General features: G+C 44.5%; 1 long non-coding RNA gene across 1 annotated transcript in view; it reads left to right on the forward strand.

Moving 5' to 3' along the window:
- LOC144581964 (uncharacterized) overlaps positions 1-4867 on the forward strand; it is a 36274-nt gene extending 31407 nt beyond the window's left edge. The window contains exon 4 of the long non-coding RNA XR_013533481.1: positions 4598-4867. This is a non-coding gene — a long non-coding RNA (uncharacterized LOC144581964). The remainder of the gene's footprint in view (positions 1-4597) is intronic.
- Positions 4868-10641: the final 5774 nt, after the last annotated feature.

Here is a 10641-nt window from a genome sequence, read left to right on the forward strand (position 1 = left end):
GTCCTTTGTGACGATCACTGAGAGAACCCACTGCCGCGACACCACCGCCGCGACACCACCGCCAACTCAAAGACTGCTCTCCCGAAGTTTTGAGGATGAAGCATTGTGAGTTTGAACTTTATTCTCTGAAATGATGATACTAAAAATAGGCCCATACCTACACACATTGATTAACACATTGAATTTGCCTTACTCTACCTATAGTATGGTACTTTTTGATTGAGAAAAATATAAGTTGATGGCTGCGTGTGGTGGCTCAGCCTGTAATCCTAGCACATTGGGAGGTCAAAGTGGGAGGGTGGGAGGAGCACTTGAGCTCAGGAGTTCAAGACCATGCTAGGTGTGTGACCTTGATGTGGCCAAGGTCAACACCCTGATTCAGCCTGATGGAGAGAAGAAGGCATATGTTCCATTGGCTCCTGATTACGATGCTCTGGATGTTGCCAACAAAATTGGGATCATCTAAACTGAGTCCAGCTGGCTAAGTGTAAAGCCCGTAAACTTGACCACCATAGCAGACCACATCTCAAAAAAAAAAAAAAAGAAAGAACATAAAAATTTAAGTTGAAAACTCTGCCTTTCCAAGGGTACTGATTGAGTGGAGAAAATGAAGAATAATGACCAACATTACACAGAAGCTCAGCTTCTGGCAATGGGGCTCCGGAAATTTCGTGTTTACAGGTAGTCAAAGGACAGACATGGAATGTCATCACTTTTCACATTAGGTTCTTATGAAGCATACGTGTCTGCAATGCTTGAACTACTGCACAAGGAGATGTAAGCAAGGATGTCACCATTTATAAAAGCCAAAAGTTGTAAGATAATGTAAATGTAACATCAGGAAAATGGTTGAATGAATAACAGCCCATCCATACTACGGATTACTACAAATCAGTTTTTAAAAGTGAGGTTGACCAATACCTCCTGATATGGAATGAGTTACAAAACATATTATTAAGTAAAAGAAGATGATGTCTTCTTTTTATTTACTTTTTTATAGAAGACTATAAAAAAATAAAAGCCAAACTATACCTTTGTTTAGTTTTCACATACATATGTATATAAACATGTAGAAAATGGTCTGAAAGGGTATACCCTAAAGTGTTAATAGTGGGTATATCTGGAAGGAAAAATATGATAGGATGGGGTGTAAGACAAGACAGAGTTTTTCTTTTTACTCTACATGTTTGTGTTGTTGAATATTTGTAATTAGAACATGTTCTTCTGTTTTTATTTTAAATTTTGTTAATACCTATGCAACAATCCTGCATGATATGCACGTGTACCCCAGAACCTAAAGTACAATAAAAAATATATATAATATAAAAAATTTTTTTAATAAAAAATTAAAGAATTCATTAATATACTGATCTCTCTCAAGATTCTCCCATAGACATCTATTTGTCTCAGGTTTAAGATGATCAGCATTAATTCAAAGGAAAGAACATGCAGGTTTTGACATTCAAAATAAATTTAGTGGTCTGCTTTTTCACAAGATGGCGCCGAAAGTGAAGAAGGAAGCTCCTGCCCCCGCTAAAGCCGAAACCAAAGCGAAGGCTTTAAAGGCCAAGAAGGCAGTGTTGGAAGGTGTCCACGGCCACAAAAAATAGAAGATCCACACATCACCCACCCTCCAGCAGCCCAAGACATTGCAACCCCAGAGGCAGGCAGCCCAAATATTCTCAGAACAGCACCCCCAGGAGAAACAAACTTGACCACTATGCTATCATCAAGTTTCCACTGACCACTGAGTCCGCCATGAAGAAGACAGAAGACAACAGCACACTTGTGTTCATTATGACCGTTAAAGCCAACAAGCACCAGATCAGACTGGCTGTGAAGCAGCTCTAGGGCACTGATGTGGCCAAGGCCAACACCCTGATTCGGCCTGATGGAGAGAAGAAGGCCTACGTGCCACTGGCTCCTGATTACGACATTTTGGATGTTGCCAACAAAATTGGGATCATCTAAACTGAGTCCAGCTGGCTAATGCTAAACATATGTATATCTTTTCACTATATATGTATATATATATAAAATTTAATGGTCAAGATAGTAATCTGACCAGAAGGCCAGTCTGAATTTCCTTAACTCCCAATACGTATCACATTAAAGCTTAGAAGACTCTGGTCTAGTTTCTTTCCCAGTGCAGAGAAAATACCCCGTTCACTTATGATGGTGGTAAAGAAAGTAGGTCAGAGCCAACAGCTCAGGGAAGAAAACTCAAGATGAGGGTGGGATGCTTTAGAAACATCCAGTCTTTGGGGAAGATAAAAGATACTGGGAGGAGACAGTGGATGACAATTTCTCCAGGACTCATGCAAGGAGGGTGTAGGCTTTAGTTTGAGGACGTGTTTCACACCATTGAAGAATAATGATGTGGAAGTGATGGAAGGCAATGAATGAGTTTAAGGCCATCTTTCCTGCTCCTCACAACTGGAGGAGCCCTCACACTCCTGAGAGAGGACCCAGAGCTTCTGAGGAAACAAGTGGATCAGCATGGACTTGGGAGTGGAGAGAGGCCACAGTGAGCCAGGACAAATGATGAGGACTATGGGCCCCGGCAGTGGTGTCGGCACATGTGGCTTCTCAAGAAGCCAGAGAGAACCAGGCCCATTCAGCAGTCACCAGTTCGAGGAGCTGGTCTGGCCAGACAAAGCATGAGGGAAGAGAGAGTGCCCCTCTTCCCCCATGGTGCAAACACCACCCTGGGAAGGGAAGGAAAAAGGCATGCTCTGAAAGATTATTTATCTCAAGAGACTTCTTATATCCCACCAGCTGATGCCCAATTGAATAGACTGAATGGTTCAATGGAAAGGAGACTTTAAATCAGAAGAGACTGGAATATTGTTTCTTGGCAATTCTAAGTTTTCCTGGATTCCCCAGGGAGTGAGGCTTACACGAAGCTCAGAGCAGTTTTGAAGAAAACAAAACCTACTTTTTTTTTTTTTTTTTTGGCATGTCTTGGTTGTGGTGAGAGAATGTTGTTGACTCACTGTATTTATATGTTTTTAAAATCTGCTTTTACACTAAGTCACAGCCACTCTTTGAAGAATAGTCCAATAGATAGCCTTACTTTTTCTTTTATTTTTTGGAGACTCTATTCCATCTTTTTAAAGGAAGCCAACCTGCTTGTAACTCTTCTCTTTTCAATTCATCTGTGTTTCCCTCTATTGCCCCCCTCCCTGTGGCGCACACCCCCTCATCCCCTTTCCATTTCCATTGTTCTTGGAAGAGGTCATTTATCTCTACGGGAAAACTGTGTCTCTTCTGAGAAGTAGCATGAGTCCCAGATAGCACAGAAATTAAATTTCAACACAACCCCTCTCCCCGCCAAATTGAGCAAGTTCATTTGGGATTTTAAATGGAATGCATTTATTTTTCTTTTGAGTTGAATGTATTTTGGGGCTATTGGATAGAGCTTTTGAAAGAAAAAGATATATATGCATGTGGATACACACATACATGTATATGTATATATACATACGTGGAGATTTCTGGTTATTTGTTACCATGGAATTTGATTTATAATAAAATAAGTGAATATGATAGCATTGGTGTTAAAAATACTTCTTGAAAGTAGATATTCTGTAAGGAAGTGAAAACATGAGAGTGAAATTACATATACGTGAAATATTCAGAAATAAGACAGAATCATTATTTTATGCCTGACAACATGAAGTGGTAAAAAGACTCTCTGGACCTAGAGTCATGGGATGCATTCAACTCTTTTCCATCCCCTGACTAGCAGTGTGAATGTGGGCTAGTCACCTGACCTCTTTGAGTTTCAATTTCCTCACCAGACAACAACACATAATCCACCATCCCAGAGAGTTGCTGTGGCTGACAATGAAATGAGACAATGCATATGTAGGAACATGGTAGATGATGATAGATGGTGACCATCATCATCATCATCTGAGACTTGAGCTGGAGGGTAGGGCCAGGTCTGGCTGCCTTTGCAACAAGTTTCCCATTTTTTCCTTCAAAACCCTGTGACTATTCTGTAAAAATTAAGCTGTCTGTAACCAATTTTGGAACACATGTAAGATGATGACAATATGGTCAGTGAATAAAAGACTTGGCTAAGGGAAGCCAGATCATCAGCTTCTACCCATATTTTTCACCAAATTGGCCCATGACATTGTTTTCACAAATCGACTAGCCAGGGTGAGTAGAAATAAGTTAGCTTTTCTTTTTTTGAGACGGAATCTTGCTCTGTTGCCCTGGCTAGAGTGCAGTGGTGTGATCTTGGCTCACTGCAGCCTCCCCCTCCTCATGAGTTCAAGCAATTCTCCTGTCTCAGCCTCCTGAGTAGCTGGGATTACAGACACATGCTACCATGCCTGGCGTTTCTTTTTTTTCCCCCCAGTAGAGACAGGGTTTTGCCATCTTGCCAGGCTGGTCTTGAACGCCTGACCTCAGGTAATCCACCCGCCTTGGGTTCTCAAAGTGCTGGCATTACAGGCATGAGCCACCACGTCCAGCCATAAGTTAGTTTTTCTTGAGTGCTTTCTGTGTGCCAAGCATTTTACATACACAATTTCATTTATTGAATAATAGTCACAATAAGATGGGCATTCGTTCTATTTTACAGATGGAGAAACTGAGGCTTAGAGAAACTGGGTCAAGATCACAGAGGTAGCGCGCAGAGGTGTCATTATTCACACCTGGAACTGCCGGAACAGCTGCATCTTTCTTCTACAATGCTGCCTGACTAAATACCCAGCAGCTGACATAAAGGCAAATCTTAATTTTCCACAGAAACAGAAGACTGCGAACATGGCTGATTGAAATCACAGATGCATATTGGTCAGTACTTTCACCCTTCTTTCAACCTTAATTAAAAACAAATAATACATCTGAAGCATTGATTCTCTTTTTCCATCTTCTGATGTTCAAAATCCCCCTTGAATTTTGGTGGAAAATTTCCACTCCCTATTAATGTCCTGGCAGAGACCTGAGGAAGCGCCCTGCCCTCTGGCTGAATAGGGATAGGCTGTAGAGCTGGAAAGGCCTGAGGAATCACACAGACCAGTTAACTCCTTTTATAAGGAAGATGGTTAGAGGCCTAGAGAGGCAGGAGCATCTACTTAAGATTACTTAATTAAGTGGAGCCGTAGCCCAAAGCAGGATACAATTGTCCTTCTCTGGGTCAAACACCTGCTGGCAATAATGACTTGCAATGAAATAGGCTTACTCAAAAACTCAAAAGCAGAGTGTTAAGAATATTGGTAAGGGCTGCATTCGGTCATAAATCTCAAAAATAAAACTTTTCTGCCTGGCCAGGTGCAGTGGCTCAAGCTTGTAATACCAGCATTTTGGAAGGCTGGTGAAACACTGTCTCTACTAAAAATACAAAAATTAGCCAGGTGTGGTAGTGCATGCCTGTAATCCCAGCTACTCAGGGGGCTGAGGCAAGAGAATCTTGAGCCTGAAAGGCGGAGGTTGCAGTGAGCCGAGATTGCGTCACTATACTCCAGCCTAGATGACAAGGCGAGACTCCGTCTCAAAGAACAAAACCAAAAAATAAAACGAAGAAAAACAAAAAAATCTTCTGCCCTAAAATAAAAATATCAAATGCACAGGCATTGCAGTTCTAAGGATAATCTCAAGATTCACTTCCCACCTTCATCCCCTAATTTTACAGAACGCCAGCATGTGTAGGCACATGCTGCATAGTAGAAATAATCAGTGAACAAGAGAGAGGAGGAGAGAGGAGGAGAGAGGAAGAGAGAGGAAGAAAGGAAGTAGGAGAAAGGAAGAGAAGGTAGAAGGGGTAGGAAAAGAAGGAGAAGGAGGAGAATGAAGAGGAGGAGGAGAAGGAGGAGGAAGAGGAGGAAGAGGAGGAGGAGGAGGAGGAGGAAGAGGAGAGGGAGAAGAAAAAAGGAGACCAGGAGAGGAGAGAGAGGAAGGGGGAGGGAAGATATTAAACTAATAGTCATATAAACAATAAAGTGCTTTGAAGAGAAGATATAGGCTGCTAGGAGACCATGTAACAGACAGATTAGAGGACAGAGCAGTTGGCTTTTGGCTTTCTTCCCATCCCCAGATGAATTCTCAAGGGTAGAACATTCTCTTACAATAATGTTTGTCACCGTGTGAATACCACACCCTAGAAGCCAGGGTACTGAATCCGTATTACCTCAAGGATAGACTGCTAGAATCCTTAGGGAAAACTCTGACAACTTTTCAGAGACACAGGCCACATCTCCGGAGCAACCCACAGCTCACTTTTATAGGAAATGCAGTTGCTAATGCTAGGAAAATGTTACTTACTGGGAACACATTCCTCTGTTCTTTTAACACAAACACAGGGACATTCGGTAGAATGTAAGCCCCAGGAGGCAGGAGTTTTGACTGTTGCTGGTTCTGTCCTTAGCACCTGGGGTCTGCCTGGCACACAGTAGCTGCTAAAGCACCAGTTCCTACAGTGAATCACCTGTCATGAAGAATTCCCCTGTTCTGACCAGATCGTGTCAGGAAACCTGAAGCCAGGAATGAAAGCACTCACTATATGCCCAGGAAACAAAGGAAAGCAAGGGACAGCCGGGTGCGGTGGCTCACGCCTGTAATCCCAGCACTTTGGGAGGCCGAGATGGGTGGATCATGAGGTCAAGAGATCGAGACCATCCCGGTCAACATGGTGAAACCCCGTCTCTACTAAAAATACAAAAAAATTAGCTGGGCATGGCGGCACGTGCCTGTAATCCCAGCTACTCAGGAAGCTGAGCCAGGAGAATTGCCTGAACCCAGGAGGCGGAGGTTGCGGTGAGCCGAGATCGCGCCATTGCACTCCAGCCTGGGTAACAAGAGCGAAACTCGGTCTCAAAAAAAAAAAAAAAAAAGCAGGGGACATCCAATGGGACTTGGGCAATGGAAACCGATGTATAAAACAGCCACGTGGAAACTCCCCTGCAGCTCTTTCATCATTCACCCACACAAGCCAGGTCTTACGCTCTGGCAAGTCAGGTCAGTAAGCCCAGCAAACAGGGTGACCTGGCAGGGGGCTGCCGCTGTCCCCAAGGGAAATAGCACTAGCTATACCCACTCTGTTGAACAGGTTTCCATCCATGTGTAGGTCAGAGCATTTCCCTGATCCAAGCCACAAGCCTAGAGAGGGGCAGGCTGTGGTCACGGCTGGGTGTCTCCCACTCTATCTCTTTGGGATTCTGGGCAGTATCATGTTTGAATAAGCTGCAGCTGCGTGCCATTTTTTTTTCCTCTCCGAATAAGGCTCAGGTCTTTTTTTCTCAGAGTGGCTTAGCTGAGGCCCTTGGAATCAGTTTCCAAATTGACTCGGGCTCTTGGCTCTGCCGGTCTGGGAGAAATCGGGTCACTTTAATCACCGCTGATGTCATAAAACCAGCTTACTTAATGGGAGCCTTAATGGAGGGTGGGGCAGGGACGGGAGCTGAGATCACCCTGGAGGAGAACTCCACTGCTGGGCTGGCGGCTAACAGGGGTTTGGAGAAAGGTGGGTTCATGGGTGGTGGCTGCCTTGTGGCCTTTGAAGTTTTATTTGCAATGTTTTATGACCCCATGCTGGAGTAAATTGTACCTGCAGGCTGCTGCACTTCACACCGGCCCCCAACCAAAAGAGGTGAAATTCACACTAATAACGTCTGGTAGGAGGCGAGAGCTTGGGATCCAGGAAGCAAGGAAGCTGTAGAATTTGGCTGGCCCTGACCCTGCCGTGGGAGCTCAGCGTCCCTCTGCTCAGCCCCGCAGGGCTCTCTCTGTGACCAAGGCACCCTCCCTGGGTGGTTCACTCAGGCTTTGGAGTGCCTGAGGTCCTACTAAGATGAGGAGGAGAGAGGAACGGTCGGGGGACAAGCATTTCATGCTTCAGATAATGGCACTGATTCTGCACAAAATCAGCATGGAGGGGCAGGTGATCTGTTGAGGAGTTGTTTGCTTTTGTGGTTTCAAGCAGTTGTGTCCAAACACCTGTGCATAAACCCTTGGCCTCAGAATGGAGGCGCCCCAGACGTGCAGATTCCTGATTCTGCAGGCCTGGGGTGGAGTCCACCCTTTGTTGACAAGCACCCAGGTGAGGCTGATGACCCATCAGATTTTGAAAGTCCTCACCTAGAGCCCTAAATGCAGAGGGACCCTAAGGAGGTGGTGGTCTCTGAAGAGTGGGCATCCACGGCTTGCTATGTGTATGCTCCCTGCCAGACAATAACATCACCTGGTGGGAGCTTGTTAGAAATGAATAATGCCAGGCCTTCTGAAGCGGAACCTACAGTCTAATCAGCTTGCCAGGTGATTTGTATGCACATCACAGCTCGAGACCCACTGGTCTAGACTCTGTGTCATTGAAACGGCTATTACCTGTTAGCTTCCTTGTTGGAAAAGGCTAAGTTGGCCTCCGTGGGAGGTGGGTCTTTGAACTATTAATAGCTTTCTGATTCAGCAGAGGAGAGGTCTGGTTGCCAGGAACAAGGCTGCTGCCTGCATTAGCTTTTGCAGCTGGAAGTTGGATATTTGCTAAGACTGAAACACATTAACCAATCAGATACATTGTATGTATTTCCTGTTGCTGCTGTAACAAATGAATACATTACCACACATATAGATTAAAAGAACACATTTATTATCTTACAGTTCCAGAGGTCAGAGGTCCAAAATGGGGTTCACTGGGATAAAACCAAGGTGTTGGCAGCTCTCCCTCTGGAGGCTCTAGAATGCATTTTCTTGCCCTTCCCAACTTCCGGAGGCTGGCTGCATTCCTGGGTTCCTGGCTCCTACTTCCATCTTCGAGGCCACTAGTGTAGCATCCTCACATTCTCTAACTGACCCTCCTGCCGACCTCTTTCCTTTCTAAAGACCTTGAGATTTTGCTAACCCCCACTTAGAGAATCCAAGATAATCTCCCCATCTCAAGATGTTTAATCACATCTGCAAAGATGCTTTTACCATGTAAGGAAACACCTTCGTGGTTCTGGGGATTAGGATTTGGACCTTTTGGGGATGCCATTTTCTGCCTAGCACAGTCATGTAAAACAGCCACAATGAAGGCAATCAGCCATGTGCCTGGCACTCATGTACCTAATAAATACCAATCTGCCTGCTCTCAGGCTTGGCCCAATTCGTGGGTTCCAGAACTCTGGTCACAGTCCCCTTCTGCTACTGTAGCAATTTTTGGTTCAGTATGTGTGAGGTGGGGCCTAAGGCTTTGCATTACTAACAAGTTACCAGGTGATCCTGGTATCACTGGTTCCAGGATAACAGTTTGAGAACTACTGGGCTAGGGAACAGGGAGTGGGCTTTAAAACCAGGCAGACCAGGGCTTGAAATCTGCTCCGTTTGAGAAATTAAACACCGTGGGACTCATTTTCTCATTTGCAAAGGGTTCTCGTAAAGTTTAAATGATTCAGAATGGAGCATAGTGGCTTGTACAGAGTGAAAGTTTAATCACTTATTGAGCCATATGTTATAGATTTTTTTTTCTGTTTATTGCAGTCATAAGATTTTCATGTTATTGTGTGACATAGGCCTTGCAGTGAGAGAGAGCTCCTGCTCTGGGTTAAATCGTGCCTCCCACCTCTGAAATTCATACGTTGAACTTCTAACCTCTAGTACCTCAGAGTGTGACCTTATTTGGAAACAGAATCATTACAAGTGTAATTAGTTAAGATAAAGTATTTAGGGTAGGCTCTAATCCAACATGACTGTCCTTACAAAAAGGGGAAAATTTGGACACAGAGACACACACAGAGGGAAGACAATGGAAAGAAACAATGAAAACATCATCTGTAAACCAAGGAACTACCAGAAGCCAGGAGAAAGGCCTGAAGCAGATTTTTCCCTAGCACTATCACAAAAGGGGAAAATTTGGACACAGAGACACACACAGAGGGAAGACAATGGAAAGAAATAATGAAAACATCATCTGTAAACCAAGGAACTACCAGAAGCTAGGAGAAAGGCCTGGAGCAGATTTTTCCCTAGCACTATCACAGGGAGCATGGCCTGACCCACATCTTGATTTTTGGGCTTTTGGCCTCCAGAACTGTGAGATAACTAACCTACCTACCTACCTACCTTCCTTCCTTCCTTTCCTTTCCTTTCCTTCCTTCCTTCCTTCCTTCCTTCCTTCCTTCCTTCCTTCCTTCCCTCCCTCCCTCCCTCCCTCCCTCCTCCCTTTCTCTCTTTCTTTTTTTGAGATGGAGTCTCGGTCTGTTGCCCAGGCTGGAGTGTAGTAGCATGATCTCGTCTCACTGCAACCTCCACCTCCTGGGTTCAAGCAATTCTTCTGCCTCAACCTCCCAAGTAGCTGGGACTACAGGCATGCACCACTATACCTGGCTAATTTTGTATTTTTATAGAGGCTGGGTTACACCATGTTGGCAAGGGTGATCTCAGACTCCTGACCTCAGATGATCCGCCTGCCTTGGCCTCCCAAAGTGCTGGGATTACAGGTGTGAGCCACCGTGCCCAGCTGAGATGATAAATTCCTTTTGTTTAGGTCACTCTGTTTGTGGTCCTTTGTTACAGCAGCCCTAAAAAATTTATATAGCACTGATCGAAAGAATTTCTTTGTTTCTTCATTCCTTACTTAATTAATCCAGTGAGGGTCAACAGCAGAGAGGAGCTTCCCAGCGAAACCACCACACCCACCTTCCCATCTTCCTG

This window comes from Callithrix jacchus, chromosome 3 (genome assembly GCF_049354715.1).
Source record: "Callithrix jacchus isolate 240 chromosome 3, calJac240_pri, whole genome shotgun sequence".
Taxonomy (NCBI): domain Eukaryota; kingdom Metazoa; phylum Chordata; class Mammalia; order Primates; family Cebidae; genus Callithrix; species Callithrix jacchus.